The 16,549-nt window shown below is 40.9% G+C and overlaps 1 protein-coding gene across 1 annotated transcript in view; it reads right to left on the bottom strand.

Annotated features, from left to right (window-relative positions):
- The window catches only part of LOC126481269 (cadherin-23), a 505,796-nt gene that overhangs the window by 202,073 nt on the left and 287,174 nt on the right, over nucleotides 1-16,549 (bottom strand). The gene's annotated exons all lie outside the window — the stretch shown is intronic.

Here is a 16,549-nt window from a genome sequence, read left to right as displayed (position 1 = left end):
TTCAGATAGATTACATAATGGTCAGACAGAGATTTAGGAACCAGGTTTTAAATTGTAAGACATTTCCAGGGGCAGATGTGGACTCTGACCACAACTATTGGTTATGAACTATAGATTAAAACTAAAGAAACTGCAAAAAGGTGGGATTTGAGAAGATGGGACCTGGATAAACTGACAGAACCAGAGGTTGTAGAGAGTTTCAGGAAGAGCATTAGGGAACGATTTACAAGAATGGGGGAAAGAAATACAGTAGAAGAAGAATGGGTAGCTTTGAGAGGTGAAATAGTGAAGGCAGGATAGGATCAAGTAGGTAAAAAGACGAGGGCTAATAGAAATCCTTGGGTAACAGAAGAGATACTGAATTTAATTGATGAAAGGAGATAATACAAAAATGCAGTAAATGAAGCAGGCAAAAAGGAATACAAACGTCTCAAAAATGAGATCAACAGGAATTGCAAAATAGCTAAGCAGGGATGGCTAGAGAACAAATGTAAGGATGTAGAGGCATATATCACTAGGGGTAAAATAGATACTGCCTACAGGAAAATTAAAGAGACCTTTGGAGAAAAGAGAACCACTTGTATGAATATCAAGAGCTCAGATGGAAACCCAGTTCTAAGTAAAAAAGGGAAAGCAGAAAGGTGGAAGGAGTATATAGAGGGTCTATACAAGGGCAATGTTCTTGAGGACAATATTATGGAAATGCAAGAGGATGTAGATGAAGATAAAATGGGAGATATGATACTGTGTGAAGAGTTTGACAGAGCACTGAAAGACCTGAGTCGAAACAAGGCTCCAGGAGTAGACGACATTCCATTAGAACTACTGATAGCCTTGGGAGAGCCAGCCCTGACAAAACTCTACCATCTGGTGAGCAAGATGTATGAGACAGGTGAAATACCCCCAGACTTCAAGAATAATATAATAATTCCAATCCTAAAGAAAGCAAGTGTTGACAGATGTGAAAATTACTGAACTATCAGTTTAATAAGCCACAGCTGCAAAATGCTAACAAGAATTCTTTACAGACAAATGGAAAAACTGGTAAAAGCTGACAGTGGAGAAGATCAGTTTGGATGCTGTAGAAATGTTGGAACACGTGAAGCAATACTCACCCTACGACTTATCTTAGAAAATAGATTAAGGAAAGGCAAACCTACATTTCTAAGATTTGTAGACTTAAAGAAAGCTTTTGACAATGTTGACTGGAATACTCTCTTTCAAATTCTGAAGGTGGCAGGGGTAAAATACAGGGAGTGAAAGGCTATTTTCAATTTGTACAGAAACCAGATGGCAGTTATAAGAGTCGAGGGGCATGAAAGGGAAGCAGTGGTTGGGAAGGGAGTGAGACAGGGTTGTAGCCTATCCCCAATTTTATTCAATCTGTATATTGAGCAAGCACTAAAGGAAACAAAAGAAAAATTCAGAGTAGGAATTAAAATCCATGGAGAAGAAATAAAAACTTTGAGGATTGCTGATGACATTGTAATTCTGTCAGAGACAGCAAAGGACCTGAAAGAGCAGCTGAATGGAATGGACAGTGTTTTGAAAGGAGGATATAAGATGAACATCAAGAAAAGCAAAATGAGGATAATGAAATGTAGTCAAATTAAGTCGGGTGATGTTGAGGGAATAAATTAGGAAATGAAATGCTTAAAGTAGTAAATGAGTTTTGCTATTTGGGGAGCAAAATAACTGATAATGGTTGAAGTAGAGAGGATATAAAATGTAGACTGGCAATGGCAAGGAAAGCATTTCTGAAGAAGAGAAATTTGTTAAGATTGAGTATAGATTTAAGAGTCAGGAAGTCATTTCTGAAAGTATTTGTATGGAGTGTAGCCACGTATGGAAGTGAAATGTGGATGATAAATAGTTTAGACAAGAAGAGAATAGAAGCTTTCAAAATGTGGTGCTACAGAAGAATGCTGAAGATTAGATGAGTAGATCACATAACTAGTGAGGAGGCATTGAATAGAATTGGGGGGGAAGAGAAATTTGTGCCACAACTTGACTAGAAGAAGGGATCGCTTGGTAGGACATATTCTGAGGCATCAAGGGATCACCAATGTAGTATTGGAGGGCAGCATGTAGGGTAAAAATCGTAGAGGGAGACCAAGAGATGAATACACTAAACATATTCAGAAGGATGAGGGTTGCCGTAGGTATTGGGAGATGAAGAAGCTTGCACAGGATAGAGTAGCATGGATAGCTGCATCAAACCAGTCTCTGGACTGAAGACCACAAGAACAATAGGTAATCTGAAGATGCCTACCACAGGTAAAACATTTCACTGAAATTTGAGAATGAAAACCTCTGCAACCAAGACTGTATTTTCATCTCCAGTCCAGAACTCATCAGCCTTCCCACAGACAGAGGCTCCACCATAGTGGTCATGAATTGTAGTGATTATGTTGCTGAGACTCTCTGCCACCCCCAGACACTTATGCATAAAAACCTTATGATTGTGGTTCTGTCCCAGAGTCCAAGAGGTCCATCCCAAAACTTGACACCAGAATCCATCTAACTACTGACACCAGCAAACCACCACACACCCCCAAACTCAACTCCACAGTTCTCCATATTGGGTGACTCACTGTGGCTGGGTTTCAATGTTTCCACAGAACAAACCTCTGCCCTTTGTTCACCAACATATCCAACCTCTGTCCATAACCTTCCATCCTACATTTAAGACACCACTCATTTTTAATCTTTCCACAGTTTCTGTCCCATCATCACCAGACTCTTTCTTGGGCATTGTGGATGAGACATCCTTACACACCAACATCCCCCACACTCATGACCTTATAGCCACTGAACACTACCTTTCCCAATGTCCTCCTGATACCAAACCCACCATCTCTTTTCTAATCCTCCTAGACATCCACATCTTGACCCACAATTATTTCATTTCTGATAGCCAAATCTATAAACAAATCCATGGACAATCGCATGTCACCAGTCTATGTCAACTTATGTATTGGCCATCTGGAGGGCTCCTTTCTGTGCAGTCAACACCTAAAACCCCTTGTCTGCTTCACATTCGTTGATGGCATTTTCATGATTTGTACTCACTGCAGCCCCCCCCCCCCCCCCCCTCCCCCGTCTGCTCCTACCTCAATAACGTCAACGCCTACTCCCAAATCCACTTTACCTAGGCCTTCTCAGCTCAATGAGTCACCTTCCTACATGACGATCTCCACTTCTCCGATAACTCCATAAATATGTCTGTTTACATTAAGTGCACCAATTATCAATACCACCCCAGCACTGGTTCTGTGTCAAAAAGTCTCTTCCTTACAACCCTGCCACCCATGGATGCTACAACTGCAGTGGAAAGCAGCAAGAGTTGTCAAAATATACCGATAACCATTCCAGAGCCTTTATTCACAGGCTGTGTCCTATCCATCTCATCCATAAAGAGATCTCCCATGCCATCTCCTCTGACACCAGTAAATGTGTTAACTAGCCAATGACCAAGACTCTTCTGAACACCCTATGTCACCCTGGACTTAAGAAGCTCAACGAACAGCCTTCAACAGAGATTCAACTTCCACTCATTGTACTCTGAGATGAATGATATCTTAGCCAAAATCCTACCCACATCAAAAAAGTTGTGTTCTGTCATCCACTCAACCTACAGAATATCCTTGTCCATCACTATTCCAATCCTACACCCCATGGATCATACCTCTGTAGTCAGCCCATGTGCAGGGCCTATCCCATACACCACCTCCCAAGTCACAGGTATTTCCTACCCTATAAAATGCATGGCCACATGTGGAAGCACCCATGTTGTATATCAGCTATACTGCAATTATTACACAGCATTTTATGCAAGTATGGCAAGTAATCAATTGTCTACCTACATGAATGGCCACTGCCAAAATAATGGCAAACTGCAAATAGGACCATCCATTTGCCAAACATGCTGTGCAGCACAACACAGCCATTTGGATGCTCCCTTACAGAACTAGTTTCTCTGAACTATGAAGTTGGGAATTTTCTCTCCAGCATATCTTGCATTCTCTCCATCCCCATGGCCTAAACCATTTTCCACTGCCTTGCTTTACCTTTTCCTTTCTGTCTTATATCCACATCACTTCTTCCCCATACAAATCATGTACTGCTTTGGCCTCACTTATGTTTACTTGCTTATTGCATCCTTACCTATGAGACTGTATATTGATATGTTATATAGTTATGGGACTTTGTACTGTTCTATACTTTATTCAGTGTTATTGTGGATCTCTTTATGTGTAAACAGAATAAAAACGTTGTTGGTGTTACTCCTGATACTGTGTCTGTACAGTGTTACAACACTTTTATATGTATTTTAACAAATGAATTTTTGACCATACTTTGTTGTACTCCATGATAGGATTTATGCTGTACTGCCTCACTACCTGATGATTATTATTTCAACTTTGTCTGTTTTGCATTACGAATATTTGATCCTTTTATCCATTTTTATGGTTTATGTTAGGAAATATGTTGTGATGCATAATGCAGATATACTCTACATATTCTGTAACATAGTTTTTATGAAGGAATATCACTGAACTGTAACCATATATTCATGGTATTTGATGGCTGTTGATTGCACAAACTCAGGTTGCAATTTTACTTTTCACTTAAAGGAATACATTTCACTTAAAATTTGTTGTGTGTCACTTACAGCTATTCTATTGCTTCTGAACATGATTGAAAACTGGTGTAAAATTATATTGTTTCCCATTGCATTCACAATTTGTGTACTGCATGGATCCATTACATTCAAATGAAACAAAGGAGGACATACATTATTTTACACAATGTGCTGTAACAAGCACAACACTGCAGCTGTTGTGACACTATTTCCACTTTAGTTTTTTGTGCTGCAATCTTTCTTCAATGCTGTCGGTCTACTGAAGTTACCTCCTTCTGTCAATGCAATGTGCTATTCTTCTCTTTTGGTTAAGAATCCTCAATCATGTTGACTTATGATCAGACTTACTCTATAGTAGTATAAAACATGCAAGATACATGTGCAGAAAATGTGCAGTAAGTCAGAGTCAGGATGGTCATGGTCTAATGTGTGAATTTTGAAAGGCGCCATGGTGTAAATCACGGCACAGTTCAAGGGATTTTTGCAAGATCTCAACACAGCATATGGTGACATACCCCATTGTTGTGCATTACAACGGCTTAATAGAGGCAAAGTTCTCAACATATTTTTTGCTATTTGGAAAGAAATCCCCTATTTATGGAAATTAAAGGAGAGACACAGCTAGCACTCAGTGAAGACAAAAGGACTGCAGATTTGGCCTTTCTCACTGATAGCATAGGGTACTAAAATCACTTAAACGAGTCACTTCAATGAAATGATCTACTTATTCCTAGCATGTATGACAAAATAAATGGATCTTATACCGGACCTTTGGAAATGTAGTTAGAACTCACTGATTTGCAAAAATGCACTCTGCTCAGGGATAGATATTACAACACTACCAATTTGTTAAGATGGTACCATGATGTTCATGCAGAAGAGTTTCCAAAGCTACACAGAAATGTGGCTAACATTATTTCTGTGTTTGGTTTGGCTCTACATATTGGTGTGAACAAGTGTTTTCCATTATGAAGAGAATAAAAACAGCAGAAAGATCCCCAGACATGATCCAACACTGAAAAGTGTTCTGTGTCTTGCACCAACAAGAGGTCTCAGTCAAAATATTTCATATTTTGATGTTTGAAACTTTCCCGGCGTACTGATTGTTCTATAAAAACACAGTAGAACTGCCATAAGTCAGTAACATCTTGCCACGATATTTCGGCACAAAGTCTTTTGGCCATCTTCAGGTGAGTACAGCTGTAGAAGTACTGGCAAATACACACTGAGCTTTGCTACTAAAAGCCAAAGCATGTACTGTTTAGCGTGCGCGTTCACAACTCCATGGGCTGCACCTGGCGCCCTCCGCGGTGAAAACTTGGTATTTCGATATCAGATTGATCTTTATCTTTATACTGGTAACTACATTGACTACGAAGTTTCTCTACAACAGGATTCCAAGCGGAATTTAACTGGTAACTGCTATCTTGATTGATAAGAGTCTCGCTGTTTGACAATTTCATTTCTATGGATTCATTTATAATTGAACTCCAGAAATTTGATGTTTGAGCCACAATTTTTGTATCATTGTAATTCATAGAGTGGCCAGTAGAAATGCAATGTCCAGCGATTGTGGACTTGGTGGGTTGGAGAAGGCGAGTATGCCACTGGTGTTCCACAATACGTTCCTGCACCGTTCTTGTTGTCTGCCCTATATATGACTTGCTGCAATCACACGGAATCTTGTAGACACCTGATTTACGTAAGCCCAGGTCATCCTTAACGGATCCCACCAGTGATGATATTTTAGGAGGAGGGCGAAAGATGACTCTAACTTGATGCTTCCTCAATATTCTACCTATCTGTGACGAGATGTTTCCAATAAAAGGTAGATAAGCCATTGACCTGAAGACCTCTTCTTCTTCCTTGTTGCATTGTTTGTAGGACTGCATAGCTCTGTTCACTTGCTTAGTTGAAAAGCCATTCATCAGGAATACTTTTTGCAGGTGTTTCAGTTCCGTTTGAAGACTGTCGACGTCAGAAATAATATGGGCATGGTGGATTAAAGTTTTAAGGACACCCATTGTTTGTGCTGGATGATGGCAACTGGTAGCTTGCAGATACAAACCTATATGGGTTGGTTTCCTATACACCGAATGACCAAGTGTGCCATCATTCTTGCACCGTACCAGAACATCTAAAATTAAAAGTGGCAGAGTCAAGAGCTCTCTCTTCAAAATCTTCCATAAAAAGATTTGCCACCAGGGGACTCCCCATGGTGACACCATCAGATTGTTCATAAAATTCATTGTTGAATGTAAAATATGTAGAAGAGAGAGTATGCTCAAACAACGTTGTAATATCTGCATCAAACATATTACCGATCAGGTGTAATGAATCTACAAGAGGCACCTTGGTAAAGAGAGAAACCACGTCCAGACTGACCAGCAAGTCATTACTTTGCAGCTGTAAAGACTGAATACGGCTAATAAAATCACTAGAGTTTTTTATGTGATGAGGGCATTTGCCTATAACTGGTTAATGAATCTACAAGAGGCACCTTGGTAAAGAGAGAAACCACGTCCAGACTGACCAGCAAGTCATTACTTTGCAGCTGTAAAGACTGAATACGGCTAATAAAATCACTAGAGTTTTTTATGTGATGAGGGCATTTGCCTATAACTGGTTTAAGCAGTGATGCCAGAAATTTTGCTAGGTCGTAGGTGGCTGCCCCAATGTTGTTCACAATCGGACGTAATGGTACATTTTCCTTATGGATCTTAGGTAGTCCATATAGCCTGGGAGGAACCGCACTATTTGGTTTCAATCTCTTGATGACCTCCTTTGATAGAGAACTATTTGACAAGAGTTCTGCTGTTTTTCGCATAACTCAGCTCGTGGGGTCCTTATCAATTTTGTGATAGGTGGAATCACATAATACAACATTGATCTTATTGACGTAAGAACTGTAGAATTTCCTTTGTCCAATTTTAAGACAACTGTATCCACATCTGCTCTTAAATTACAGAGAGCTCTCCTTTCCGTAGGTGAGATATTACTCTTCATAGGTGCACCTCTAGTCAGCACGCGACAAGATTCATGTCAGACTTCCTCCGCTTTATCTGTATCAAGACGGCATGCAGCTTCTTCAATGGCACTGACGAAGTCTACAAATCGCAGTGAAACAAGTGTGGGGGCAAAATTCAGAGCTTTTTCTAACACAGACATAGTCACATCATCAAAATCTTTCTCTGTCAAATTAACAACAGATCGTCGAGGAGCTTCCTGTTGCATCTGTGTAGAAAGTCTATTAATCTTGGCAGTTTGCCTCATCATGCACAATGTAGCCCCCTTTGGCTTTAAATAGCAGAGCTCAGCGCGTATTCGCCAGTACTTATACAGCTGTACTCACCTGAAGATGGCCAAAAGACTTCATGCCAAAATATTGTGGCAAGATGTTACTGACTTACGGCAGTTCTCCTGTGTTTTTATGGAACATTTCATATTTTGTTCTAAAAAAGAAATGTTTTGTTTCACAAGCATAATAAAATACATTGATAAGACAAAACATTATGAGTAGTGCCCACCACAATGTTGGATGCCACCTAGTGCTGCTTGGGCACATGACATGATAAGAAGTGTGTAAGACGAGCAGACATGGATGTGGGCACCCTTGCAAAGCTATGAGCTACGAATGGAGAAATCGACTGAGATAAGTGACTTTTACAAAGGGCAGAGTATTATTATGCAGAGCCGTGAATGAGTATCTAAAAAATGGTGAAGCTGGTGGAATGTTCATATGCTACTGTCTTGAGCATCTACAGAAAGAGGTAGAAGGACAGTAAAATTGCCACTAGCCACTAAATGGTTGGATGTCCACGACTCTTCACAGAACATGGGGTTCAGAGGCTCATCTACTCTCAAAAGTAGGATAGATGGTGATCTGTGGTATCTCTACTGAAAGAGCACAGTGCTGGTGCACCCACAAATGTTTTGGAGCTCACCGTTCATCGTACATTGTTGAACATGGAGCTCCGCAGGCAGATCACCTCTGCATGTTCACATGTCGATCTATCGACATCATCCATTATGATTGCAGTAGGCATGGGACCATTGGGATTTGACTGTCTATTGATGGAAACGTTTTGGCTCTTCAGGTGAATCACATTTTTGTTACACTAGGTCTCTGGTCATCTCCATGAACGCCATCACTGAGTTGACTGGGGGCTCAATATGTGCACCGCACCACAGACGCAGGCTAGTGGGAGCAGTATTTTGCTATGGGAGACATTCTCCTGTACTTGCACAGAACCTGTAGTAGTAATCAAAGCCACACTGACAGCTGTGAACCACCTGCATCCCTTCGTGCTTGAAGTCTTCCCCAACAATGATGTCATTTTTCAGCAATATAATTGTCCATGTCTGGTAGGCAGAACCATGCTACAGTGGTTTGAAGAACACCATAGCGAACTCATGTTGATGTCTCAGTGACCAAATTCAACTGGTGTTAAATTGTATGAAAACCATCTGGGTCACTATCAGGTGCCATCACCGCATACGCAAATCAGCAGGCTCTTATTTATGTAGATTACATGATCTTTCCATAGACATCTAATGCCACATGCCTCCACAAACCCATCAACAAACTGTTAAGAGTCCTGATATGTAGAATCAGTTACGTATTTCATTTCAGAGATGAACAAATGAGATATTAAGAAGGTGGTGGTAATGTTTTGGTTTATCAGTATATTACTATTCTTCACTTAGACTGAATTTTTCTTTTACACACATCCTGCTGCAATACACTACTCAGTCTCCTCATAACTAGTTCTGTTATTTACAGTGTTGACAATTTACGCATGACCTATTTTCCCATCACCTGTCATGCGCAGGAAACTCTTTATTGCATGCACGTGCACAGTTCATGCACAGTTGTACCCATGTGTGCCCAGCTCCCTACCAGTGGGCACACTTACTGGAACAGCCTTCTCTATAGACTACAAAATGAGCAGAAATGATAAGATGAAATTACAGATAAAATAATTTTGGTAATCCAATCCAAATAACTGCTGATAGAGGGACCTAAACTGTATATTTCAAGAATTCAAGGAGCTTGGCTGAGCGAAAGGAAGTGGACATTTCTTAACTACAGCTAGATTCCCTATAGTGAATGAACACTTTTTAATTACAATTGGATTCCCTGGAGTGAATCAGATTGAGAGAATCAACTCTATTTTGACTATGATCATTACCACACAAACTGGAGTTAAGATGCTACACAAACTGAACTTCACATTAACAAATAATCAGAAGTGCTGATGACATATCCATCAACAGAGATTCCACAACGGTGCTAAATTTTAATTTATGCTTTAAATATTATTGTAAGACAAGATTAGTCATTCACTTGGAGAAAGCTGCTAAACTACAACTCAGCAAGGTGCAAGGTCGAAAGAAATGGCGATCTTGTGACAACAAAACAAACATGAACTGGACTAAAATTAAAGCTGAAGGCCAAGTATTTTGGTCCCTGTTAAGTTATGAAAGTTAAAACAAATGTTATGTATGGTGTTTGATGAGAAGGCAACACCTACCAGGACCTAAGGAGTACAACAACATGTGTTACAATTACGCAATGCTCCTCATTGAATTTGTGGTTGAGTTAGCCCCTCTTCTGACTATAGTCTATCACAGATATCTTGAACAAAAAACCAAGTCCAGTTCTCAGAAACATGTGCAGGTCACAACTGTCTACAAGAAGAGTAGTACAAGCAATCCATAAAACTACTATTTAATATCCTTGACATCAATTTGCTGTAAAATCTTAGAACATATTCTGAGCTCAAATATAATGAGGTATCTTGAATAGAATGACCAGCAAGGATTTCAAAAAATCAATCATGTGAAATCTAACTCACATGACCAACTGAAAGTTTTGGGTCAAGGCAATCAGATAGATGCTGTATTTCTTGAACTCCAAAAAGCATTTGACTCAGTACCACACCTATTCTTATTGTCCAAGATATGATCATCTGGGGTATCAAGTGAAATTTGTGACTGGATTGAGGGATTTTTGCCAGGGAGGAAACAACATGTTGAATGGAGAGTCACTCTCAGAAGTAGAACTAACTTTGGGTGTATCCCTGGGAAGTGTGTTGGGACCTTTGCTGTTCATGTTGTATATCAATGACCTTCTAGACAATATCAATAGTAAAATCACGTTTAATTTTACACTTCACAAAATGAAAAAAAAAAAAAAAAAAAGTAGTATCCTATGATTATAATATCAATGAGTCACTGTTGGAATCAGCTAACTCATACAAATACCCGGCTATAACACTTTGTGTGAATATGAAATGGAATGATCACATAGGTTAAGTCGTGGGTAAGGAAGGTTTGTTGGTAGAATTCCGGGGATGTGCATTCTTACTACCAAGGAGATTTCTTAAAAATCACTTGTGCGACTGGTTCTAGAATATAGCTCAAGTTTGTGGGACCTATACCAGATAGGACTAACAGGGGATATTGAATGTATACAGGAATGGAAGCACAAATGATCACAGGTTTGTTTAATCCATAGGAGAGTGTCATAGGGATACTGGAGGAACTGAACTGGGAGACTCTTGAAGATAGACATAAAGTATCCCAAGGAAGTCTATTAAGAGAATGTCAAGAACTGGCTGTAGCAATATACTACAACCCCCTATGCATCACTCACATAGGGATCAGGAAGATCAGCTTAGAATAATTATTGCACACAGAGAGGCATTTAAACAATAATTCTTGCCATGCTCTGTATGTGAATGGAACAGGAAGAAACCATATTAACTGGTACAGTGGGAGGTACGCTCTGCCATGCACCTCACGTTGGTTTGCAGAGTATAGATGTAGATGTAGCAGTAGGTGTAGATGTAGAGGTAGATGTGACAACTAATTATCTGAGTAGGATGATTGTCAGGATGGCTGAATGTGGGATTCAGATATGGGATTTGAAGACCAATGAGACAAGTAATGTGCTAGCAAAGGTTAATACTGTAAAGTAATTTTTGTATGTTCATGCACAAAGTAAGTTAAGGGAGAAGATACAAGTTGTATTGTCCTGTTCTTTTGTTTATCATTAGACTTAGCACAGGTGGCAATAACAAATACTTTGTGTGAAAGTCTGAACTATTATCCTACAATGCCATAAATAATATATTTCTTGCAGTCCAATGAATCTAAACAAAACTTCATCCTTCTCAGTAGCCAAGATAGAAAATCTATCAATCAGTATATTCATATCTACCTGCCTCACATCACCAGATGCAAGCATAAGCAAAAATAACACAAATGTGTGACTCTGTGTGTGCCAGGAATTTGTAATTGTTGGCAGCCAGAGGAGCAAATGGCAGATGGATAGTACCAGCTCCCTAGTGTCTGTGCAGAGACTGGGTTTGCGTCGGAAGCAAATCTGAAATCTTCATACGTTCGTTCAGTCTAGAATTTTTGAAATCTGATGCACATCACATCCAATCGTAATCCGAATGGAACAGAATGAAGCTTCTGCAAAACTGTGAAAAGCAGTTTCCAGTTCTTTCCACTCACATATTTTAATAGAGATGGTATTTTGAGATCTTCTACTCTGTGATCTTTTATATATAGCAGTCATGATGGTTTTTGTTGACTGTAAAGACTATATATCCAAATGATGCTTTAAAATTCAAAATAGTGTCACTCGATTGTGACTGTGAGAGACATAAACTTCCTGATAGAAAACTAAGACCTGCAATCTTCACACACTGTTCTACCACATTTAAGTGGGCACAGTAGTTGGCAGGTTGTAGTTGCAAGACTGGAAGTCAAAATACAATTGACAAAATATACAAAGTATTGAGTAAGACTTACTAATACATTCACTTGAGAGACAGTATCTTCCTGTATACAATTGCCTGAAGGCTGATTCCAACTTTGTATCTGAACCAGCACTATCTAAGAGAGGATCACAAAAAATTGGGGAGATGACCACTGAGAATTCTTTTGTTTCAATAAAACATGAGATGATTAAGTAAATAGTATTGCATGCCATATAAATGTGCTATCATCTGTGACTGACAAGTCTTGTGTAGTCTTCTCCACTAGTAATGGCTTATTTAGAGTTGCTGTTTCCTAATCCAGCAGTGGAAATTGCTTATATGATTTCTAGTTTTCAAGACATGGGCAATGTTTAAACACCGTAAAATTGCACAGAGACAGAATGGCACACCAGTACTGCTAACAGACGTAAGTAAAAGCAGAAAAAACTATTGTAGCTTCTGGAACTGTCTAGTTCTTTCCACAGAGGAGAAAGAGGGAGAGGCTGGGGGAGATTCCAAGGGGGAACTGGTCACTTATACCCCACATTGAGAGGGACCCATCTGTTGTGAAGGACAGAGAAATGGTAAGACTTTGACTTCATGTTTGGGAAGATGGCAGTTCAAATTCCCATTCAGCCATCCATCAGCCATCCAGATTTAGGTCTTCTGTGATTTCCCTAGATTATTTAAGATGAATACTGCAGTGACGCATGCTTGTACTCTAGAAAGGCTGTGCATGCGAGTGCCCCAGACTTGTGAATGTGTGTTTGTGTGTGTGTGTGTGTGTGTGTGTGTGTGTGTGTGTGTGTGTGTGTGTGTGAGAGAGAGAGAGAGAGAGAGAGAGAGAGAGAGAGAGAGAGACAGATCACCATCATAGTCTGCCAAGGGCTCCAGTCTATTTAAGGCTAGCCAGGCTATGCTCAACCTCAGTTCTCTACATGTATTGCTACAGAGTTTTGTGTATATAATTGGTTCCTACTGAATGTTACTTACATACTGTGTTCAAGTTGTTAATGCTTCTCTGGAATAAAGTTGTTTTCAGTCTACTGGTCATGTTGTACTTTACCTAATTACAACATAATTGGCAATGACTGTGGCCCTGTTCCCAGCACAAATTTCTACTCTGGTAGGTCCTCCATTTATTCTCACGATGGCCGATTATGTTATAGAGGAAATTTTATATTCGTTGGTTCAACAGCAAGATTAATTCAATATGGTGTTGCACCACCAATCATAGGTGCTAGACAATCAAATTCAGTTACTTCAATCATTGGCTTCTGTTTTGTCTTGTCACCATGCTCCTGTCTGTGTCACCTGCCGTTTTGCCCTCCACACCCATCATGGTTTATCCACCTCCTTTTCCTACATACAATGAGTCCAGTGAAGTATGGGACACATACAAGAAACATCTGCAACAACACTTGCAAGCTTTTGGGATTACTGACCCTATTTTTCCTTCCATGGATATCACAAAGTTCCTTTCACCAGATGCTCCATCTAATCAATTGATTATTCCGATATATGAATGATATTCTAATCTTTTCACAATCACAAGACCAGCATAAAATACATCTATGGCAAGTTTTCATACACTTACAGGATGCTGGTGTCATAGTCAACACAGACAAGTGTGTTTGGTGTCTGCAGAAGGGCTCACACCTCTTGTGGAATGTGTAATCACCATTCACAATGTTCTCAGGCCAAAAACTTTCAATAACCTAAGAAGATTCCTCAGAATGCTAAATTATTAACAGCAATACATTCCCTGGCTGATAAATTGCTGGCACCATTAACAAAACTGCTGAAAAGAAAAAAACACAGCACCAACCTTTTGCCCTACTCCCAAATTCAACCATGCTGGACTACTTAAAGACCTTCTCTCCTTCTTCCGGTATCTACAGTGGAAACACTTTTTCACTATCAATCCGACGAATCAGACTCAACCAAAGACCAATATTGAACCTTGCCTAACTCAGTTCACTCCTCCATCCAACCGTGATCCACCCCCACTGTCTCCAAACCAACTTTCCAGAATTTCTTAATCTCGAACATTGCCTCAACATCATTCCCCAAATCCCTCAACATGCAAACTAACCTTACATCCACAGAAAGAACCGCAGTCCACCATCTAAAAACTTATCCCGACCTTATAATCCTACCTGCTGACAAAGGCTCCACCACCGTTGTTTTGAACCGCAAGGATTACATGGCAGAAGGACTCTGTCAGCTGCCAGATACTTCCACCTACAAACCATGCCACAGTGATCCCATTCCAGTAATCCAGCAGGATCTCCAGTCACTGCTCAAATCCTTAGGCCCATCCCAGGACTTCTCTCGAGAGTCCATCTCTCTACTTACCCCTACCACTCCCCGTACTCCCACCTTCTACATGCTTCCTAAGGTCCATAAACCCAACCACCCAGGACCCCCCACTGTGGCCGGTTACTGTGCCCCCACTGAGAGAATCTCTGCTCTCGTAGACCAACACCTTCAACCTATTACCCAGAACCTATCCTTCTATATAAAAGATACCAACCATTTCCTTGACTGACTCTCCATAGGTCCTGTCCCTTTACCACACGTTGCCCTGCTCATCACTATTGATGCCACCTCCCTGTACACTAACGTTTGTAATGCCCATGGCCTTACTGCTGTTGAACACTACCTTTCCAGATGCCCTATGGATTCCAAACCAACAACCTCCTTCCTAGTCTCCATGACCAACTATATCCTCACCCACAACTACTTCTCCTTTGAAGGTATTACCTACAAACAAATCCGCGGTACGGCAATGGGCATCCACATGGCACCATCCTATGCTAACCTATTCATGGGCCATCTAGAAGAATCCTTCCTAAAAACCCAGAATCCTAAACCCCTCACCTGGTTCAAATTCATTGATGACATCTTTGCTATCTGGATTGAAGGTGAGGACACCTTACTCACATTCCTCCAGAACCTCAACAACTTCTCCCCCATTTGATTCACCTGGTCCTGCTCAACCCAACAAGCCACCTTCCTAAATGTTGATTTTCACCTCAGAGATGGCTACATCAGTGCCTCCATCCATATCAAACCTGCTAACCACCAGCAATACCTCCACTTCAACAGTTGCCACCCATCCCATACCAAGAAGTCGCTTCCATACAGCCTAGCCACCCGTGGTCATCACATCTGCAGTGACAAGCAGTCTCTCTCAAAATATACCGAGGGTCTCACTGAAGCCTCCCATCCTTGTACAAAAACAAATCTCTCGTTCCTTATCTTTCCAGCTTCCCACCACCTCCAAAAGTCCCACAGTCCAGCCACAGAGGAGCATTCCCCTCGTAACTCAGTACCATCTGGGACTGGAGCAACTGAATTACATTATCCGCCAGTGTTTCGATTCCTCTTGTCATGCCCTGAAATGGGAAATGTCGTGCCCACTATCCTTCCCACCCCTCCTACCATGGTATTCTGCCATCAACTGAACCTACACAATATACTTGTCCATCCTTACACAACCCCCAATCCCATACCTCATGGCTCATACCCCTGTAATAGACCTAGATGCAACACCTGTCCCATACATCCTCCTACCACCAACCACTCCAGTCCAGTCACTAACATCATCTATCCCATCAAAGGCAGGGCTACCGGTGAAACCAGTCATGTGATTTACCAGCTAAGCTGCAACCTCTGTGCTGCATTCTATGTAGGCATGACAACCAACAAGCTGTCTGTCCGCATGAGCAGCCACCGAGAAACTGTGGCCAAGAAACAAGTGGACCACCCTGTTGCTGAACACGCTGCCAAGCATGATATCCCTCGTCTTAATGACTCCTTCACAGCCTGTGCCATATGGATTCTTCCCACCAACATCAGCTTTTCTGAACTGTGCAGGTGGGAACTTTCCCTGCAATACATCCTACATTCCCACAGCCCTCCTGGCCTCAACCTTCGTTAGTCACTGTCCTCACCAATCCAGCCCCCTCCCTGTTCCTATTCCAGCACTACACAGCCGTCATTTCACCACCACACCCAGTCTTTTAATTTCTTTTATTTCTCTCCTTTCCGCTACTTACTCCCTCCCCCCTCTGCACCTTCTCTCCTGCCCTCCGTCTAAATTGCAACACTTGACTGTCCGCCACTC

Source organism: Schistocerca serialis, chromosome 5 (assembly GCF_023864345.2).
Source record: "Schistocerca serialis cubense isolate TAMUIC-IGC-003099 chromosome 5, iqSchSeri2.2, whole genome shotgun sequence".
Classification (NCBI taxonomy): domain Eukaryota; kingdom Metazoa; phylum Arthropoda; class Insecta; order Orthoptera; family Acrididae; genus Schistocerca; species Schistocerca serialis.
This window is presented reverse-complemented; position numbering and strand designations above follow the sequence as displayed.